The 22,709-nt window shown below is 40.4% G+C and overlaps 1 protein-coding gene across 6 annotated transcripts in view; it reads left to right on the plus strand.

Annotated features, from left to right (window-relative positions):
- The first annotated feature begins 346 nt into the window (after positions 1 to 346).
- Positions 347 to 22,709, plus strand: part of ATP13A3 (ATPase 13A3) — an 84,779-nt gene continuing 62,416 nt past the window's right edge. For 2 of the 6 annotated variants that reach the window (XM_058556091.1, XM_058556096.1), the window contains exons 1-3: positions 347 to 737; positions 1,531 to 1,571; positions 1,992 to 2,109. The gene's annotated coding sequence lies outside the window, so the exon portion shown is untranslated. Of the gene's footprint in view, positions 738 to 1,530; positions 1,572 to 1,989; positions 2,110 to 3,222; positions 3,316 to 22,709 lie in introns of those variants that run through there. The other 4 variants (XM_058556092.1, XM_058556097.1, XM_058556095.1 and 1 more) reach the window with 4 other exon arrangements.

The following is a 22,709-nucleotide window of genomic DNA, read 5'->3' on the forward strand; positions in this document are numbered from 1 at the left end:
CACGGCCAGAGTGGCTAATTCCACCTCCTCCTGCCAAAAAAAGCATCCTCCATTACTAACCCCTTCCCCAACACCCAGGTCTTTCGGAGCGCCCTCCTTACTTTCTTTTCTTCGCTCGCCTGGCGGGGCCGAAAGCTAGAAGCTGCCTGCCCGCCGCCCCGCCCACCTCGCCTGGTCCCGCCCCTCCTGACGTCCCCTCTGCGCCCCTCCGCCCTCGGCGCTGGGAGGAGGCAATCACGTGACCTCACGTCCGGCGCGGGAGTCCCGAGCTCGCCGCGCGCGCTCCCTCTCTCGCCCGCCGGCTCTGCGCGCTGCGTGATCCCGGCGCCGCCGCCGAGGGGAGGGGGGTTCGCTCCGTCGCTGGCGGCAGGAGGCCGTTTCGGAGTGCAGTCCGCCCCCCTCCCCTGCCCGCCTCCCCCGCCACCCTCCTTGTGCTGCCCTGCCCCGGCTGCACGCCGCCGCTGCGGCCGCAGAGGAGGAGAGCGCGGACGGCCCTGCGCCCGGCTCGGCCCCGGCCCCGCCGCGGCGCCTCCCTCGCCTCACCCCCAGCCGCAGCGCGCGGCGGCGGCGCCTCGAGCCCGAGCGACCCGCGGCCGCCGGCTCTGGCCGAGGGTGATGGGGCTGGGCTGAGGCGAGGCGCGGCGGTGGCGACAGCGGCGGGCCCCGGCCCCGGCCCCCCGCTGCCCCTCGGCTGCTCCGGCCGGGAGGCCGCCAAAGAGACGGCGCGGCGGCCGCCGGTGAGTGGCCCTGGCTTTCCCGGGGCGCCAGCGGGCAGGGGGAGCGGGGCCTGGAGCGGGTGGCTGGTGGTGGTGATGGGTGAGGTCGGGGGAGGCGAATGGTATTGTCGGGGGTGGCGGGTACCAGGTGAGCTTGTGGTCGGCCCCCTCGGGCCGGAATCGGGCATCACTTCTCGGGGAAGGGTGGAGAGAGGAGCGCTTGGACCGCGAGATGTCTGTCTGGGACAGGTGAGGCGAGGAGGGATCCGCGTTGTGGGTGGGAAGGCCTGGTTTGGATACGCTGCCTGGCAGGGAGGGCGAGTATGTGTTGGGGCTTGGGAGTGGGATGGTGCTCCAGCCCCCCTTTTAGGAAGTCCGGGAGATGGTGTGGTCGAAGGTAGAGGTATTGGCTGGGCGCTTGATGGATTTCTGCGGATGCTGACTGAGGGACTCTGGAATCGTCCCTAGACACGGAGTGGTAGAGCTCCTTGCCAGTCACCGCATTTTACAGATAAACTAAATGAGGCCCAGAGACGAGGCGTGACTTCGGACTTGCCTAAGGACTCTCACTCTGAATCTGATCGTGGGGACTAGAAAAACACAGGGGCCTTTGCTTCAGTACTTCCATGGCCACTTTCTTTATGGCCTTCCCTTCTCCCCATTCTCTTCACAAAGTTGGGTGGATGTGTGACCTCTTTTTTTCGAGAGGAGGGGTGACGAGGGAATCTGATTGGGGATTGACAGTAACTCGGTTTGGGTCTTCCCAATTTGGAAAGCTTTTGTGACAGGTGTTTATCGTCTCTCCTTTCTATAGATCTGACAGAAACATCCTTGGATCTTGGTGTCTGGACATAGGTATGAATCACTCACATAATTAACTACTTTTAATCATCAGTGTCTTAGAGCTATATTTAGTGGTTGTATTAGTGCAAAATGAATTGGTAAACCTAGAAACAGAAACCTCGGTTTCCTACACATGATTCTGAACTAAATGAGTAGAACATTTGTATATATAATGACTATTTTAGATCCATGAGTCAGGAAGTTAGACTTTCTTAAAAATCTAAGAAATGCAGGAATGTTAAAGATTATTGCAAAATGAACACTGTCTTCTAAAGGCTTTGTTGCTAAGGTGAAGGTGTTCTGATTTGATTGTCTTTTGAAGGGCAATTATATAGTTAAAAGTGTTGTACCTTTGGTTAGAACTCAGCCTCTTTACCAAAGCACATATATTAATTTTGTTTCACTGGAATATATGTGACATTCTTTTCTTAGGAGGATTGTTGCTTTGCTGAATAGGCCATGGTTGCCAAAAGAAATTTATGTGGACATCCCATTCTGGTTCAGCAACCCTTTCTTCAGGCAAATCAGTTCCTGGAAGTTGTTTGAAATAGTAAGCTGATTATTAATAATTGTTATGGAAGTTTATTTTTGCTGCTATGCTTGTTTTTTTTCATTTTCCACCATTAGATCACATGAGGGTGAGACAGTTAAGTGAGATTTTTGAGCATCAGTAGAACAACAAAGCTTGTTTTTGGTCAGAGGATTGGGTAGGAAAAGTGGTGACACTGCTTGCCTCACTTTATGAGTAGTACACTTATAAATAAATAAGACTATTAACTAGCAGTTTATCTTGAAAATAAGTTGATGCAGGCTTCGATTTGATGCGGTGTTCAAATTATGTAGTAGGAGGGCCGATGTCTTTGTCCAGGCCAACCAGGGAGCTTTATTTGGAGTACCTCTGGTAGTTAAAATTTTAATTTACAACTGATTTGAGATAGGATAAATTCCTACGTAGGTGGTCTTTTTGTGTTCTGAGACTCAGTTTTAGTGTCGGTTTGGGGGGGTGTCGGTCCCCACACATACAACAAGCAGTTCTTGGACACCAGCAAGACTGCCCCCTTCACCCCACTTCAGACGCCAGTCAAAAGCCCAGGCTGTTACCTGTGCTTCTGACCGACTGGCTGCAAATTGGAGGTTCCCATGAGCTCCCTCTTGGACTTCAGGCGCCAGTGGCAAGTCTAGTTTGTTAGCTGTACTTCTGGTCGAAGTTCCCACCACCTCCTGCTCAGTTTCTATTAATTTGCTAAGAGCGGTTCACAGAACTCAGAGAAACATTTTACTTACTAGATCACCTCTTTATTATAAAAGGATATAACTGAGGAACAGCCAGCTTTAAGAGAAGCATGGGGCAAGGTATGGGGAAAGGGCGCGGAGCTTCCATGTTCGCTGTCTCCAAGTGCTCCGCAAGTTCACCGACCTGGAAGCTCTCTGAACCCTGTCCTTTTGGGTTTTTATGGAGGCTTCGTTACAGAGGCAAGATTGATTCAATCTCCAGCCCCTCTCACTTCCCTGGAGTTGGGTGGGGGTGGGGCCGTGGGACTGAAAGTTCCAGCACTCTAATTGCATGGTTGGTTCTCCTGGCAACCAGCCCCCATCTTTAGGTGCTTCCAAAAGTCACCTCATTCACATAACAAAAGGCACCTTTATCACTCTCAACACTTAGGAAACTCGAAGGGTTTTGGGAGCTGTGAGCCAGGAACTGTGGACGAAGACCAAATACATATGAGAAATATATTTTGATCATCTGAATGACCAAGTATGTATTTCTTACGTTAAAAAGCAAAATCCAACTGGGTAAATTTAAAGATCTAATTGGCTTTATTAAGTGATTCATGAATCCAGCAGCATCCCATCTAGCAAGTAGAGAAATACTGGGAGGACTTAATACGAAATGGAAGGTTTTTATAGGAAGGAGAGTGGGGCAGGGAAGTTATTAGCAAAAGGAAAGAAAAGATTATTTTGGGCCAGGACATCTCTTTGGAGGGAAGGGAACACAAGGGTTTTATCATGCAAATTGCTTTTTCCTGTGTGGGATGGAGAGGGTCCACGTGACAGATTACCTCATTGGTACTGACCAGAAAATTCCAGACTGGTTGATTAAGAGTACATTTCTTGGAAAGGTCGAAACTGCAGTTAGGTCAGGTATTAAATCTAGGTTTGGTATTGTGGGCTTTAGCACAAGTGACGCCGTTTTGGGCCTGTGGTTTTCTCTTTAACACATAAGTCACAATATTGCACCTGGGTCCTGGCCTAAAGCTCGGGGACCGCAAAGGAAACCACCCTCCCCTTCCGTCTCCTCCTCTGCACCTCCTGGTTCTCAGGCACACATTCTCATCACCTGGGCTCTGACCCCCAGCCCTATCCTAACTTCGCCTCTTGCCATCCCATTTCCTAGCTAAGACCCAGGAATCCCCATTCCAGACCCCCCCCTACTTCCGCCCCACTACCTCAGCTGAGACCCAGAGCCCCTGGCATCATCTCAGACCCTGAAAAGAGTAGAGTAAGTGATGGCACTCGCATCACTCCCCTGCAGGGAGCAGGGTGGGTGGTTGAGGCAGGATGCTGGGGTGAGGTGGGTGGAACCAGGGCCACTTCCTTTCCCTTTGGGGCCCTGTCAGCCCAGTCTGCCCCAGCTTCAGGAGGAGTTGGATTGGCCTGGCCCCAGCTCTGTGCCCTTATCAAGTGAGCTGGTATGGGAGTGTGACTTGGTGGGGCCTCAGTGGACCTAGGAATGTGCCTATGGGCTTGAAAAGACCCTGATAGGTGATGGGAAAAGAGGATCAGGAGCCATTGGGGCTGAATAGGGTCAGGGAAGACCAGGAGGGACAGCCATTGCTGGAGTGAAGCCGCCAAGGCTTGAGGGGGTCTATGGGATAGAGTTGATGGGGGAGCTGCCAGCATCTGTTCTCTTGTTATTTCTGATAATAGTAAAAGCAAGGGTGGAAAAGCTGTTAAACTGCAATTTAGGCCCAGCATTTGGCAGAGAAGTGGGCAGGAGGGGAGGGCCAGTATCTCAGGTAGGAAAATAAGTTTCATAGTAATTGGAACAAAGCTATATAAACCTGAATGTCTAAACAGTATCTTCTGAGGAGTTTTCTACTTGGTTCTGCTTATTAGATATTAGAGGTAAAATACTTGTGTTGGTTTAGTTAGCCTTTAATAGTTACCCTATTTAGGTAACATCAGTTTCCCGTCTATGTCATATTTCAAGTATGGATTCTTATGTGGATAATAAGTGTGTGCTGGCAGTTATGACATAGTGTAGTAGGAAAAGCCTGACTGGGGAATCGCTTCTGACTTTCTTAAGTAGCTGTTTGACTTTGACTATTGCTAATAGTTATTGAGTAAGCTTACTGTCTGCTAGACTTTGATTTAAACACTTGACATGAATTATCTCATTTAAACCCCATTTTACAGATGCGAAAACTGAGGTTCAGAGATGTTAAGTTGCCCAGAGTCACATACAGCTAACCTGGTAAACCTAGAAATAGAAACCTCTTGTCACATACAGTAACATGTGTTACTAGAGCGCTAGGATTCTGGCTGTCTTCAGAGTCCCTTATACTATAAGTTGCTTAGCTTCGCTGCTCGTCATCATCATCATCTCTTCTCTTTTTTTTAACTAACAAAGAATACTAATACTTAGCTGAGAACATATGTAAAGAAAGTAGTACTCTTCCTGGCACATAATAAATAGTTCCTTTCCCCTTCCATTCCGTATACTGAATCAAGCCCTGCTTGTATAGCATGGTGGTTTTGTAACCACTGTGAGAATAAGGTTTTAAAATGTGAGTATACTGTATTCCTGATTAGCAGCCGTCCCAGGAAATGGGCTATGATCAGCGATATGGGGGCGTCCTTTGAAACTTTGTCTTTATCCTATATTTTTCCCCAGTGGTCTGGGTGATGGTGGAAATAAGAACTTTATGCTTGTGAATGACAACAAGGTGGTTGTAATTTCTAAAATCTTGGAAGACGGAAATAGAATTTCAAAATGATCTTGATTACTTGGTTTACCTAAAGTTGGATTCTGTTCACTGGTAAACTTGGGAACCTAAACTACCTATACAAGTATTAAGTGAGAGACCTTGAGAATGGATCATAAGTTGAATACGAGTTCGCAGCTTATCACTTATTAAAGATAACATTCTTAAAACTCTTGAAGCAATTCACGGTGGTATGCTAAAAGAAGATAATCTGGTGTCTGACATCTACCTGATACGTCACCAGAAGGTTTGTTCCTGATGGAATGTGATCTGTGTGTGCCATAAAGCTCATCTGGTTAAATCTGGATCCAAGAGGTAGCTGACAGCCTTTATGAGTCTTTGGTTTTGGAACATAGTTTGTCTGTGTGAAATGAAGCTAACTGGCATTTGGAGAGAGTAAATCAGTCATCAAAACCATTTTTCTAATTAACTCACCTAACTAGTCCAGGAAATATGCAAGAAGCAAGGAAATAGTTGTTAGAGTCTTACTTGAATTTTGTTGATTGTCAAATTTTGAGAATAGAGAAATAACAGAGAATCAGAGTTGGGGCACGTATTTTAAGATTTAGGTAAAAAAGTAAAAGGTTCCGGGCTTATTTAATCTGGAGAAAAGTAAGTGGTATTTATCAGATAGAATGTCTTGAAGTTAATGGTCACTAGTAGTTATAGAAGTTATGAATTAAAAACATTTGCATTAGTAAGATTAAAAATAGGGGTAATGTGAAATGTCATGAATAAGTGGTAATTGGAAAAAAAATCATCACTGTTATAATAGTAGCTAAAAAATGATTTTGTGGTAATCAGTAAGAAGGGAAAAAAATGGAAGGAAGAAAAGGGAGAGCTATTCAAATAATCAAATGTCTGAGAGGGAGGAAAATTGAGGATGGAGATTGCTGAAGAGTTTCCATAGAACAGTTCTCCAGAGAGAACTGTCTAACGCCAGATCTAGTAACATCTTAGGCCAAAGGCTCATACTGGGGCCTTTGCTGGGTCTGAGATGGTAAAACATTAACTCAGTAAATTTTAAGACTGCCAAATTAAAAAAAGGATTTACATACCACAAGGCCTCTCCCCAAGGAAAGAGGCCACATAGACCTATGAAAAGGAGCTCCTCAGAGGCAAGTTCTTGAAGGTCCTGGTGAGAATGCATTTTTTACCTCTTCCTGGCACCAAAGGCCACTAATACTAGTATGAACTGAGAATGCAGGAAGAAGTACCCCATCTTTGAAATCTGTTTACGTGTGTGAGATGGGATGAGTAAGTTAATATCTTAATCAGAATTGCTCTTTTGTTGACTCTTGCACTTACTCCCTGTGGATCTTGCTTTTAAATGATCTGTTGACACACAGATACTAGTTAGGTAAGAAAGTAATTTCTGGGAAAAGTGAGTTAACGGTGTAAAGTAGAGTTTCCTGATTATATGATGTGGAACTTGCTGATGTCTGTAGAATCTCTCAGAAATTTTAAATAAAAATATTTATAACCGTTGAGTGTTGATACGAGAGACAGTTCTACCTCAATGATAGCAAGCTAGATTAATTGACTCCTATTTTATTTAGTTTTTCTTATTTTCTTCACAAAGGAATTTGTGAATTGGACATTGAAATAAAGAGGTATGAGATTGGAAAATAATAATGGAATAAGTCATGGAATAGCTCCCACATACCTGCCTAGCGTGGCTTCTTTACAGCATCCCTGTTGCTCTCTTTTTTCCCATTTGTGAACTAGGATGAAAAATATGTTATTAACTTATTTTGATATAAAAGACGAAGGTTTGGTTCCTAATTCTTTCAAACCTAAAGAGATGAGAAAAGTGAAATCACCTTTTATTTGGGGGCTTTGGGTCTAAATTCTCATTTAAGGTAAAAATCCTATGTAGTCAAAATTACTCTTGAAAAAGTCCTTTAGGAAGGCACCAGTTTGAAAACTGGTTAACTGACATATTGTCTTTAAGTTCCAACAGCCAGTGTTTCCTCCAACTGTTAGAACAGGTTACTTTTTTGGTGAGCTGGAATCATAATTGGCTCTATGAGTTACTTTTTGATGGGTGAATGGGACTTCAGATTGACTGAGGAACAGCAGATTTCTAGTCTCACTGCATGCTCACACTGAGACAGGGTTGTAAAGGCAGGCATCTTGCCACCATTATTTGAAGTATTTTTCTCTATTGTTTTTCTTTTTTCCCCCAGCACAGATAGTTGAATGAGTAATTAAATGCGTATATGACGTGACTCCGCAGTGTGAATAATGGAGAGAGAAATTAGGTATTTATGAAAATCTGCTCTCTCCTTAGGGTTGTGCTGGGTGTTTATACCACAAGAAGAACCTAGCATAATTAAAAGGCTAAGTAATAAAGTTGGGAATAATTGGGGACTGTTGTTAGTTTGTAAAAGTCTGGGTTATACTCAGCTACTTTTTAGTGTTAATAGTTAATGTCTTCCTTACTGCCAGCAAGATCTACATTATTTTAAAAGAATTATATAAGTGGTTTTCCATGAAATTTAAATTATCTGACCTTAAACATCACTCTGGATAGCACAGTAAGAAAACAGCAGTCTTTAAAAAAACGTTGTGGTGGCTAAAGATTTAACAGTCATATACCCTGGGAGAGAGCATACTGTATTGGTTAAAGTGTGGGCCTCAGAGCCGTATACAGGTGATTTTGAATTCCAGCCTTATCACTTATCAGCTCTGTAGTCTGGGTCAAGTCACTTAACCTTTTTCAGTTTCTTCTTTTGCTGAATGGAGATAATAAAACCTACCTAAGGGAGTTGTGAGGGTAAGAGGCTCAGTAAATGGTAACTTAACTATTATTTGTTAGTTTAATAACATTTAACATATTCAGAACAAGTCGTGTGTGTGTGTGTGTGTGTGTGTGTGTATGTGTGTCAGTGTCATGAGTGTGGCATGAGCTTGTGTGTGTGTGGGGGCATGGTTGAGGATTGCTGTTTTTTAAACTGGAGCAGCAGGCAGTGATGACATAGGATTATATTCAGGCTCTTCATGCCAAAAATACCATGATTTTTCATCTTTGGTAATAACATCCTAAAAAGCTCAAGATGTTAATCTCATGTATCTCTAATGTACATTTTATGTATATTTTTGTCTTTTTCTTTGTGTCTCTGGGTATGAATGCAGTTTCTTTTTTCTCACGTCCTCTATGACACTGTTACTTGTTTTTCTCCCTGGCCACCTTATAAAATTAAAAAATATGTTTAGTTGTGTTTTTATGTGCCTTATTTTATGTGCCTTATTTTCATTTAGAAATACTGATTAGTGAAATATATCTACATCTTTTCTTTAAGAAAATGACTTGAAATTTTAGTTTACTTCTGTGGCCTTTGGACTGATTTCTTTAATATGAGTCACTGGTTCTTCATAGACCAAAGATTTTTCTTCCATCTCTAGATTATGCCTTCACTTCTTTTTTTTTTTTTTTTTTGTGAGGAAGATCAGCCCTGAGCTAGCATCTATCCCAATCCTCCTCTTTTTTCTGAGGAAGACTGGCCCAGAGCTAACATCTGTGCCTATTATCTTCCTCCACTTTATATGGGACGCCGCCACAGCATGGCCTGACAAGCGGTGCCTCAGTGCACGCCCGGGATCCGAACCCCGGCCGCCAGTGGCGGAGCTCGTGCACTTAGCCACTATGCCACAGGGCCGGCCCCCTGCCTTCACTTCTTAAGCCATCAGTTTTCCAAGCTCATTTATAATTTATTTTTGTTCATGCTTTCCTAACATTTCTATTAAAAATTTTTTTCCTTATTATTTTCCCAAGCATCAGAGAAGGGGTTTTGCCAATTATAATAATATGTCAGTTTACTAAGTAAAGTTTAAAGTACAAGACAAGTAGCCTAATTTTGTCTGAAGCTCTTAGTTATTTGAAAGACTACACTAACCCAGCAAATTCTTAAATAGATTTTTATTTCATGGGTCCTTTTGATCTGAAAATATGCTTTTTATAGTTATCACTGCTGCCTTAGAGTTAGTTGGTGAATAATTTTGAGCTAACCCATGGTTGTTTTCTGTTTAGTTTTTGGTGAGAAGAATAGAATAAACTGCTTAATTTAATCAGGTCCAGAACCATCTTACTGTGTTTCTTTTTCTTTTTTTTTTGTGAGGAAGATCGGCCCTGAGCTAACTTCTGATGCCAATCCTCCTCTTTTTGCAGAGGAAAATTGGCTCTGGGCTAACATCTGTGTCCCTCTTCCTCTCCTTTATATGGGATGCCGCCACAGCATGGCTTGACAAGCGGTGCATCGGTGCATGCCTGGGATCCGAACCTGCAAACCCCGGGCTGCCAAAGTGGAGCGCACGCACTTAACTGCCGTGCCACCGGGCCGGCCCCTTACTGTGTTTTTTCCCCAAGTCCTTTTTCATCTCTGGTGCAGCCCATAGTGAATGACCCTTCCACAAGTTCCCTTAAAAGTTGTGCAATTACCAGTTGTTGTAGTGTGTAAGAGTTGTGATTTTATAGGCAGTCAGGAAGGAGGCTTGGTTAGGGCCTCTTGGTTATGCCCTTAGGATTGTGTTGGCACATTTAACTATTCAGTACTTTTTTTAGTTCCTATATGCACCAGGCACAGGGCTAGATGCTGGGTGTACGTTGATGAGTGAGTTCTGCCATCTTAGAGATCACAGTGTGGCAGGTGAACACAGGGCTGCTGCATTGCCCAAGTCCAGAGGACACCACTCACATTGTATTCGTTGGGAATGTGTCCCCTTGACGTGGCCATGGGTCGCACTTCAGCTGAAAAGATTTCAGAATCTCCATTGTGTACAAGTTAATCCATATCTTTAATATGTCAGACAAGCCCCTTCATCATAATCTGATCCTGTCCATCTGTTTTTTTTATTTGCTGAGGAAGATTTGCCCTGAGCTAACATCTGTTGCCAATTTTCCTCTTTTTGTTTGAGGAAGATTTGCCCTGAGCTAACATCTGTGCCAGTCTTCCTCTATTTTGTATGTGGGTCACCACCACAGCATGGCTGATGAGTGGTGTAGGTCCGCTGAGTGGTGTAGGTCCGCTGAGTGGTGTAGGTCCGCTGAGTGGTGTAGGTCTGCGCCTGAGAACAAACCTGGGCTGCCGAAGTGGAGCCTGCCGAACTTACCTACAAGGCCATGGGGCTGGCCCCCCGTCCATCTGTTTAAGCTCTGTTTCTAGCCACTCCCCACAGGACACCCTGTGCGCCAGCCAGTTTAGGAAACTTGTATTCCAGACGTTTTTTAGGATTTCGCACCTTAGTACTTCTGCATATGGTAATACCTCTGTTTGGATTCCATCTCTCTGTTATTTCCCCTCTTTTTACTGCTTGTTGGCGTGATGAATTTCACACTCCTCCTATCTTAGATCAAGGGATAGTTCTTCTCTGAAGTCTTCTCTGTCCTTTGCCCTCCGCTCCCTCCCCTGTTCCTTTCCCTGCTCCCTGTTGCTCCCATGATCCCTGCTTGATTGCAGCACTCAACCATTGCTTAAGATGTGTTTGCTTACTTATCTGTCTAGCCCGCTAGGCTTGGCTCCTTGATGTTAGAAATTTAATCTTTGTGATCTCCGGCATTTAGCACAGTACTTGGCACTTATAGACAGTGACATTCTAACAAATGACTTTTTATGAAATCAGAAGTGGCGATAAGCCATAATGATTCTTATTAGAATGATAATTTAATATTTACACAATTTATTTTGAAATATTAGGATACTTGGGCAACATCTTGGTTTTCTCAGTTAATTTGCCTTTTCTTAAGTAAAGCAACAGTCTGAGGTTAGATTTCAAAATACTGCTTGGCTAGGATAAAGGCACTGTTTTAAGTTCATTGGTGAACATGTTGGTGAGACTTTCTGTCCATAATAATGAAAAATTGACCATAAATGGTCTCTAAAACAGATAAACAAAGCTTTTCAATCCAAGAAGAACGGGTGATTCATAGCATTGCGGTAGCCCCAGCTCTGTCTCTGTCTGTCAGTAGCGCCCACTACTGTTCCTGTGCAGGAGTGGGTGAAGTGAAGAAGTGGGAACACTTCACGGAAGCCCCATGAGGCAGAATCTCAGACTTACATGGACCAGCCTCTCTGAGTGGTAGAATTGCAATGCCCACTCCCCACATCTCCATACTTCTTTTTTTTCGTTTTATTACTTTGAGATTCATCAGCTGTGAGAAGCTATAACTCATTTATCTATTAACTTCTGAACAGAAAGTCTCTTGAGGAAGAGGAAGAGAAAGCAGTTGATATTGAAGAGCTTAGTGCTGTGGTGGGGGTTGTATAGGATTATGTGAGGTCACTAAGGGGCCTGGAGAGAGTGTGTTGTGAGAGTCAGGAAAGGTGCATAGGGATGAGATGTGGGAGTGTTTTGCACAGAAAAAGAGGAAGAATTTTATCTCTTCCTCACACCCCCCGTCTTTCCCTGTGTCATTTATTGAGGTACATTTCTGGATGCTGGCCTGGTTCTCAACCTTTAAGGTTTTTAGTCTGTAAGTCCACTATCGTGGGACAAGTGCTCTGACACATACAGAGGAGGGGCAAAGGTGGGAGAAGTCCTCTGCTGGGAGGTGGAAGGGACAATCAAAGATACTTGACTAGAGTCTGGAAGGGCTAGTAGGAGCTCTTCAGCCAGACTAAGTTAGGGAAGGGCATTCTTGGCAGAAGGAACAATATATACGAAGGAATGGAGTCAGGAAACAGTAGGGCTCTTTGAGGAGCTACAGTTGTCTTATTCTGTGTAGGTGGGATGTAAGGTTTGTAAGAGGTGAATGATACCCATTGGTGAATGGCAGATGGTGTTGACAACTAGGCAGGGCCAGGTTCTGAAGGATTTTACATCTTCCAGTTAGTCCTGACTTTGTCCTTGGAGCCCAGTTGGGCCTCTCTTCCACCCCAGTTCCCCGTGGTAGGGAAGCGCATAGAATTGTGCACTGTAAGACTTCAAAGGCTTGCCAGTGAGAGGACTGCTTACCTTTGTTTAATCCAGTATTTTTCTTCAATTTGTAGGAGGAGGGGATGCCTTTTTTAAAATTTTATTTTGGAGGGACTCTTAACCATTTGGGGAATGCTGCTGCAGACAATAGGAAGCTACTGAAATTTTAAGCAGAGAGAGGAATGATCCCGTGTGATTTGTGTGTTGATTTGAATGAGGGAGACTAGAGAGGGGGTCAGGACCTGAGCTGAGGCAATGCCGATGGAGACAGGGCATGGTGAGGTGAATCTGAGAGGTGGAAGTGTAAGACTTAGTGCCCAGTTGGATATGGAAGGTGTGCAACAGGAGGGAGGCTAGGATGAATTCTAGATTCCTGGCATGGCTCTTTAGGCACATCATATTCATTTTGGAAGAAAGATAAAATGAACCTATTGAATTTTAGCTGTCTGCGAACGTGTTTAGGAGATGTTTGAATCTGTGGGTCTGGAACCTGTGAGAGATCAGTGCTGGAAATACTAATTGGCGGTTACCACTGTAGATGGAGGGGCCAGGAGTGCCACCCTTGGCCCTTGGTGATGTTGTTACAAAGAGAGAAGCCTGGAGAATATTAATAACTAAGAAATGGGCAGAGGAACTGGCAGCTTGGGGAGTGTTAATAATTAAGAAGTGGGCAGAGGAAGTAGAAGCTTGGTCACCTGGCTACCTGCCCCATGACCCAGGCTAGCATAATATGAAGTACAACTCAGCAGAATTTTGGGAGGTAGAAAGGTCATTTGTGGCCCATCTTGTGAACCTAGTCACTATTTTCCTTACGAAAGAACATATTTCAAGTACATTTGGCTTTCAAATGAATTTTTGGAAAATAGACCCTTGAAAGATGGTGCTGTCTGCGTGTCATTCTTAAATTTGTTGGAAAGCCTTTTTAATATATAACGTCATCCCATGCTTCACTTTCTAGGGAAAGTGAAAAATGCTAATCTTGGTTAACTGAAGGTTATTTTTTTCCTGTTTTTAAAAGACAATATTGATTAAAAAATGGTAAGTAATTTAGATAATACCTGTAGAAGTGTTTTGTAAACTAAAAATCCCTGTACAAATGTCAATTTTTATTGTTGGTATTATTATGGTTGGCACAGTTCCCAAATACATTGATTTTTTTTTTTTTTTTAATCCTGAATAGTGGATTACAGAATGACCATAGAAAATGAGAAAGTTCGGATTTCTGTGATGGCTGTGTTATGAGTAAGGCCATTATCCTCCTCACCAGCGGTTTACAGTGCTGTATTTTTGAAATATTTGTTGAATGCAGATGTTAAGGGCTTTGTACTTCTTTCTATGCTGAGTCAATATGGGTAGGTTTCAAATTGGGAAAAAGGAGTAAAGTGGAAAAAGACAAATTGATGTAATTTTAAAAAGCTGATCCAAGTGCCTATCAGTTATAATTGTAGACTTTCAGGATTATACTTTCTTTTTTTAAAATTTTTATTTATTTATTTTTCCCCCAAAGCCCCAGTAGATAGTTGTATGTCATAGCTGCACATCCTTCTAGTTGCTGTATGTGGGACGCGGCCTCAGCATGGCCGGAGAAGCAGTGCGTCAGTGCATGCCCGGGATCCGAACCCGGGCCGCCAGCAGCAGAGCGCGAGCACTTAACCGCTAAGCCACAGGGCCCGCCCAGGGTTGTACTTTCTATACAGAATAGTTTCCTAGAGATTCTGTACTGCTTTGAGGTTGAGTCTTCATAATGCCTGGAAGAATGAAATGTGAGCCATACTGTAGTATAGATCATGAGTAAAACTAATTTTGCTTTCTTGTAAACATGACACAATAATCCTGAACTGAACCATGCTGAGTTAATGAAGAAAAATTATTTTTGGGTTTGCTGTTAAGAAAAACGACCATCTCTGGGGCTTCTGTATAACTCCTTAACATACTGAAGACTTAGAAGTGTAATTCTCTGGAAGGTTTTCTTCTGTTCTCTTTTTTTCTTCTGTACTCTTTCCTATCCTCCCCACCCCTTCTCATCCTAGCCCTTCCTCTCCACTCTGCTGCTCTATTTTGGTACCTTTCTGTGCACACTCTTATTTTTTTGTTTCAACGTGGAGCTACAATGTAATCTTTTTGAGTACTTTTAATCAACAGTTTAAACTCAGCGCTGTACTACCAACAACGCACTGTACTTGACTGAAAGGATGGCACTCTGAGCAGTCGAGACCAGCTTTGAGCGTGTGCGAGCAGTGACCACTGCATCATGGCGGCCGCCTGCCAGTAGCAACAATGAGGTTTCATCTAAGCTGCATCCTGATTTTAGCTCTGCTAAAATGTGGAAAATATGAGTCTTAGAATTAATGAGAGTTTGGATTTCAAAGACCATCTTTTAAATTGCTGATTGAAATGTCAGGTTATTGGGGATTAGGATTAACAGCATTACAGTTGAGAAGAAATAGTCACGCATTTGCATTAAAATGGAAGAAACATTCATTTATATATTACTTAACAAAACCCCTTACTTCAGCTCTGAACTTTAAAGTGTAGCTTATGGTTTGGAGAGTTAGGCTCACTTATCAATTTGATTTGTTTATACAAGCTGTTATTAGAACTCTGATCTGTCAGTTCGTATTGTATTAAATGCCCACGCCCACACCACACAATTTCTTTGGTGATTGTTTTAAAATGCTCTTACTTGTTTCAACAAGATTTTATTGCTTGTAAGTACCCACTGTCACCTCCAAATTAAAACACAGTTTTAATACTCTGTTTCATAAGTGTAACAATACGGAGGAATGTGAAGAAACTTAATGGTAACATTTATGTACAGGTACACGTGACATGGATTTCTCATTGGGATTGTTGGATCAAAGTATGTAGGAGTTTTAAATTTTTTTTTTTTTTTTGTGAGGAAAATCAGCCCTGAGCTAAAATCCATGATAATCTTCCTCTTTTTGCTGAGGAAGACTGGCCCTGGGCTAACATCCGTGCCCATCTTCCTCTGCTTTATATGGGATGCAGCCACAGCATGGCCTGACAAGCGGTACGTCGGTGTGTGCCCGGGATCTGAACCCCGGGCCGCCAGCAGCAGAGCGCGCGCACTTGACCGCTACGCCATGGGGCTGGCCCAGGAGTTTTAAATTTTCATATACTGTCAGTTAGTTTTCCAAAAAGCTAGTGCAGATTCACTCTTAACGGCGATGTATAAGAGTGCTCCTTGTCTTGTTTTTTGGCCAGTTTAATGGGCAAGTAATGTTTTACCACATAATCTTATGCTTTACCTCATCTTGTTCTCTAATAGGTCCATGTGCTCTTTGTTACTGTTCTCCCCTCCCCTGCTCCACAATGTTGTAAGATCCCTAAGTTCTAGTTTCAGACAATTGTGAATTTGGGAGTAATCTTTATAAAGGGAATAATAATAACCTGTCTTCCCCCCTGCCCATTATCATTTGTTTTGTGTTTATTGCATGTCTTATTTTTCCATTGAGACACATGAAACAGAGGCTCTATTATACAGGCAATTCTTACTCTCCCGTATTAGTATCTCTGGAGGTACTAAAGTAAAATCTTACATATAATTTCTCATCTTTAATCCCTCTTGGTCAGCAGCTGCTCTATAAGGCTTGTGAAAAGTTAGCCTCTTTCCTTCCCAATGTTGGACCGCCACCTAGTGGTGACAGCGTGCAGCAGCAGCTATATGCAAGGTATTATTTGTGTAGGCCGGACTTGCACAGATGGAATATTATTACAACTGCCTTATTTTAGTGTAGAAGTTGAAACCAAAACAGGTGAAGGAACTTACAAAATAGTTGATGTTGAATTAACTGTCATTTAAGGACAAGTTAAAACTGACTCTTGAGTTCTGTGTTCTTTTAATTTGGTTTTGTTTGTTTTTTGTATTTTGGGGTAAAGTATATCTCCTACTGTTCCTAATATAGTAGTGAACATGGCATATATGCTCACTTAATGCTTATCGATGAGTTAGTTTGATAAAATAATTTAAAATTTGCTGCTACTTATGCTGTATCACTGGCTAGTACTTTTCCTCAGCAGAGCCAAGATGTGGAGGAGATACAAAATAAACGTGATCAACTGTAGCTTACTAGAAATGTACTTGTTAAAGGAGCCTTCAGAATGACTGCTCGGTCTTGCCTGGGGTGAAATAACTTGATTAAGAGTGAGATCCAAACACAGAGATGGTCTGATAGAGCACCATGAAGTGCTTTGGAGGTTCCTGCAAGTTCAGACCCATGCCTGGCCGTGTTGTAGAATTAGGAGTTTATTACAGACGCTCAGCCTTCCTTCTTCCTTTCCTTTCTTTCTTCAGCTATTTTAAAATATTACATGTAGATGGCATTCAACAAGCACTAAAGTTTCTCCCTCCCTGCCCCCCCAACACACTGTCACCGTTGGTAGCCACTGTCACCAGTTTGTTAATATATTCGGCTTTTGATTGTCTCAGGGATAGGTGTCAGTTTTCTTTCTAGGCCTTTTTGGTTCTGCCAGTGTTGAATATTCAGCCTGTAGGACTGGTCTTATTACAGTGGTCCTGTCTACTATTTCTTGTCACCTGCTGCAGCATTTTTCATAATAGATGGTGAGATTTTGAAATCAATCTAGCAGTTACAACACTTTCATAACTCAGTCCTTGAATATGGAGTTTTGAAAAGTCACATACATGAGGAATATTTAAGGGGAAGTATGAAAGTTATAAGATCAAAGTAACTTAGATAAATGAAAGGAAATCTCTTATTCATATAAGTAGACATATAAAAAATGCAAACTGTTTATTATGTTGTATATAAATTATTTTTAACACAATTCCTTTCTTATAGAGAAAATAAAACATAGATATAATTTCTCAGTCTAAAGGTACCTTTTCTCATTTTTTACTGATTAAGTATTATACTATTGACTGTAATACTCAAAGCCACTGTTTTGTCTAATGATGACAGTCCTACCACATGGAGTTTTATCTGAATAAGAGGGTTGATTTCTTCCTTTAAATAATGTGTATAATAAAAGTGATAACATTGTTTGCAAGTGTGCTATAGTGCAGGCTAAGTTATAACTTAATTTTCTTAATATTGATCCTAAGACAAGTAATTACATTATCTTTCCTAATTATAACTTATTTTGTTATATCTATCATATTGTTGTAACATACAAAAAGGTACAATTATACAAAGACTGCACTTTACAAATGTAAATACAGTCTTGGTTTGGTGTATATTGGATACAATGGTCTTCCTTAAGCCTAAACACAGAAACAAAAGCATGTATTATAAGAGAAAGTTTAAGATGGGAAGTGATAAAATGGGTATTCAGTAGAGCTTTGTTAAAATTTAGCTGGGATCCTTGTAAAATTTCCACGTATTCATTAAATTATATTATGTCATTCTTATTGTTAGGAGCTGACTTGAAGTGTTAAGTTTTGCCCTCAAAGAGTTGTCACAATTTAGTTACTGTAGTTGGGAGACTGAGATTTTTTTTAAAATTCTTTTTACACAAATATTTGTGTAGATATTAATTTGAAATTGTTCAGTGAGTAGAGCTGGGATTTTACATGTATTAGGGCACATTTTATTTCGGTTGTAAAGGTAGAAGTGCTTTTGAATTGCAGAAGGTCATCTTAGTTGCTGTGGATGCTGCAGATTTGACAGTGAAATGATATTCAGAATTCTGGCTGTGCTGTCTGTACTTCAGGATCTTTAAAACACCCTTCCCTGAGTGGTCCTTCAAGATGGCTTTATGAAATCTTTATTTAACATGGGTCGGTATGCTTAATTCTCAGGAAAAAATTCACAGCTACAAAACAAAGTGGGGCGATTCTTTCTTTCCTTCAAGAATACAAGGTGGCCCAAAGTCTTAGTGCAGTTTTAATTTTTAGAACTCCAGAAGTATATATTACTTAAAAAAAAATTATTTGAGAATTTCTTTTATACTTAACTCAGTTTGTGAGTTTTGAGTAATACATTTTTAATTTCAATTTTCTACTTCAGTCTCGCTGAAGGTGGCAAATACTAAAGTAAAAAGTTAAATTAAAAATGTATTATTCAAAATTGCTTTGCTTGAAGTTTTGCTTGAGTTACAGATCACTCCCTAATCACCTTGTGAAATTACCTACTTTGGAATTTGAGGCACATATGTAGAATATCCTTGAAGGAAACCCTCCACACATACTGTTATAATGCTATTGTTAGAGCTCATGAGAAAGTCAGGTTTGAAGCAAAGATGGCTTAGAGGTTTGGGGATTTCTGTGCCTGTTGAGGCCAACTCATCTTGTTTTAGGAAATGAGATCTGACTAACTCTTATCCTAGATTAAAGACTATACTTTAAATGGTTCTTAGTAATTATGTAATGTGAAAAAAATAAGCAAACTTTCAAAAATTGGTATTAGATTTATTCCTCATAGCTTCACTTTGTCCTGTGCTGCTGTTTTTATTCACACAAAAAATCAAGTTCATTGTAAATGCAAGGAAGGGTTTGGTTAATCACAATAGCCTATAAGCTTCTTGCTTTTTAGATAACATCAAGGCTCAGGCATGCACTGTGGAATTGGGACTTCAGCGTGCTAGCTAGACGTGATTTATTCAGTTATAGGAGCTCTCCCAGTGGCAGTCAGATGGCAGAAGGGTATATCCTCTGAAAATCTATTTAAATTGGTAAATTAAAAAATCCCAAATTTTAATGTCTTAATGATTTTAAAAGCAATTCAAAAAGAACCAAAACAGATTTTGGCAGAAATTCTTGTTTGAGTGGATTTTTATGCTTAGTTTTATTTTATTTTTATTATTAAGAGGGAGCTTTTGAAAGCTCTGCTCATATCAGCGTTTGGGAGAATGATGATACAGTGCCGTTGGTAAGAAAAATTTCTTTAATTTCTTTTCTATGATCCAGAAGTTGACTTGATTAAGAAACACATGTACTACAGCAAACCAGTGAAGTTATACTTCTGTAAGTTAAATGGATTTTACAAGTTTGATATTAATGCTTCAAATGTCTAATTAGATATATGGTAGAATAGTCTTTAATGTGTATTTTCATTTTGATAAGCAATATATTTTGACATATGTTTATATAGATTTTTATCTTGATGGAGTCATAGAAATATTAAGGGCTTTCTATTTATGTGCACATGTTTTTAAAATTTAAATATACATTTATAATATATGTATGTTTTAAATGTAAGCTGTTACAATTATTTCAGTGTATTTTACTAAAAGTTTATGTGAAAGGTGAATTTTTGGGTAATTTCCTATGAGGTATAATATGTTTAAAGACAATAATAATTGGTGATTTTTAGAGCAAATTTTTATTTAAGTTATTTTTAATATTTCAACTTTGGTAAAATTTGGTAAGACTTAAGATTTTTGCCTTAAACATTGAGCTAAGTTTCAGAGAAATGATACTTGTGAAAAGAGTAATGAGATGATATGGTCAAGAATTGTATTTAGAAAAGTATGAAAATATATTCTTATAGTCAGTGCACCATGTATAATACCTCACTTAAAAATAATTAATTGGAGTATTTTTTGCTGTGATCAGTTTTGAACTGTAGAAGAGGAGATGAAAATATAGTTATATTAGACTAAGGTGAACTCTGTCAAAGAGATGTTTGGGGAAAAGGTTTTAAGTAGTTCTAAGTACATAGACTTAATGAAAACATTGAATTTGAATTCCTTTTCTAAAATTATAAAAAGGATGCCTATTTATCTACTACTACATTCTACAATGAAAAATTAGGATTTACAAAATTGGGAAGTACATCTGTATTTCTAGGCAATGGATAGAAGACAAGAGTGAAGAAGAGTTAGATTCACAGCCTAGCAGTAAGAATTCATTGGTAATGCCTGCTACATGATAGATTGAGTCAGTGGATTGGGACTTAGGTAGAGGCAGAGTTCTCAAGATTTGTGGCCTTTGGTGCCAGGAACGAATATCTTCTGAAAATTTTCTTCTGCTAAAGTCTTCAGGTGGGTGGCTCTTATTTTGTTTATTTAAAAAAACTTTCTATTATGGACAGTTTCTATATACTAAAAAGTAGAAAGATTAGTATAATGAACTCTCATGTACCTATCACTCAGTTTTTAACTTAGCTTTAGCAGTTACAACTCATGGCCATCCCCTGACTGATAAAGATAGGTTTTTTCAATTTTTAAATTATTTGGAAGTAAGTTCAAACTGCAGAAAAGTTGGTGTATTGGTGTAAAGTTGTTAAGTTCATTGATTATCTTTCTGATATCTGCAGAATCGGTGGTGATGTCTTCTCTCTTATTCTTGATATTGGTAATTTGTGTCTTTCTCCACTTCTTGTTGAGTCTAACTAGAAATGATCAATTGTATTGATCTCAACCAGCTTTTGGTTTCATTGATTTTTCTGTTTATTTCATTAATTTCTTCTGAATTGAATTATTTCCCTTTAGTGGTTACTCGGGGTGTGATTTGCTGTTTTTTCCCTAATTTCTTAAGGTGGAAGCTGAGGTCATGACTTGAGCCCTTTCTTCTCTTCAGATATTGGGATTTAGTGCTGTACATTTTCTAAGTGCTATTTTAGCAGCATCCCACAAATTTTGATATGTCTTCATTTTTATTCCGTTCAGAATACTTTCTGTTTTCTCTGTTTATTTCTTTGACTTACGAATTTTTTAGAAGTGCATTCTTTTGTTTTCAAATATAATAAGGCTTTTCTACTTTGTTATTGATTTCTTATTTAATTCCATTGTGTTCAGAACATACTTTATGATTTGAATCTTTTTTATGTCCCACAATCTGGTCTTCCTTGGTAAATGTTCTGTTAGCATATTAAAAGAGTGTATATTTTGCTGTAGTTGAGTAGAGTGTTCTGTAAATATCAGCAGAGACTGCTTCATTGATAATGTTGTTCAGCTCTTCTATGTCCTAACTGGTATTTTAAAATTTACTAGTTCTATCACTTATTGAGAGTGGTATTGAAATGAAATCTCCACTAATAATTGTGAACTTCTTTTCTCCTTTTAGTTTTATTAGTTTCTACTTCATGTATTTTGAAGGTCTATTAAATGTGTACATATTCGGGATTATTATTTTATCTTCATGAGTTGACCCCTTTGTTGTTATGAAATGGCTTTATCCCTGGTTAATATGCTTTGCTTTGAAATCTGTTTTGTCTGATATTAATGCAGACATGCATTGCATGGTATATCTTCCTTACTTTTACTTTTAACCTACTTGTGCCTTTATATTTAAGTTGTATTTCTTACAACCAACATACAGTTGCCTATAGTCTTGCTTTTTAAAAATACAACCACAACTCTGCCTTTCAGTTGCTGTTTAGACCATTTATATTTAATGCGATTTTTGGTACTGTTAGGTTTAAATTAGTCATCTTGCTGTTTGTTTTCTGTCTCATCTTTTTTCGTTTCCTTTTTCTCTCTTTTCCTGTTATATCAGTTGAGTATTTTTTATGGTTCCATCTAATTGCCTTTGTTGATTTATTTATTTTTTTAGCTATGACTGTTTTATTCTGGTGATTGCTGTAGAGTTTATATTATACATCTCTAACTTATTGCAGTCTACCTTCAGGTGATACTAAACTGCTTCATGTAGAATATAAGAATCTTGCAAGAGTATACTTCGTCTTCTCCCTGTTCTTTGTGCTATTGTTATGTGCATTTACCCATATAGTTACCATCTCTGATGATCTTCATTCCTTTGTGGAGATCCACATTTCCATCAGTTATCTTTCTGCCTGAGGGCTTCTGTTAATGGTTTTTTTATGGTGTAGGTTTGCTCATGATGATTTTTTTCAGCCTTTGTGTCTGAAAAAGTCTTTATTTCACTTTTGATTTTGGAAGATTATTTTTCCTGGGCATAAAATTCTCTGAATAGTTTCTTTTTCTCGGTGCTTCAAAGATGTTGCTCCGCTGTCTTTTTACCTGCATTGTTTTTAGCAAGAAATTTGATGTCATTCCTATCTAGCTCCTTTTGATGTAACATAGCTCTTTTCTCTGGCTCCTTTAAGCTTTTTTTTCATCACTGGTTTTGAGCAGTTTGATGATGACATGCTTTAGTGTAATTTCTTTTTTTTTTTTGGTGAGGAAGATCAGTCCTGAGCTAACATCCGAGCTAATCCTCCTCTTTTTCTGAGGAAGACCGGCTCTGGGCTAAGATCTATTGCCAATCCTCCTCCTTTCTGTTTCCCCAAAGCTCCAGTAGATAGTTGTATGTCATAGTTGCACATCCTTGTAGTTGCTGGATGTGGGACGCGGCCTCGGCTGG

Source organism: Diceros bicornis, chromosome 15, assembly GCF_020826845.1.
Source record: "Diceros bicornis minor isolate mBicDic1 chromosome 15, mDicBic1.mat.cur, whole genome shotgun sequence".
NCBI classification, from domain to species: Eukaryota; Metazoa; Chordata; class Mammalia; order Perissodactyla; family Rhinocerotidae; genus Diceros; species Diceros bicornis.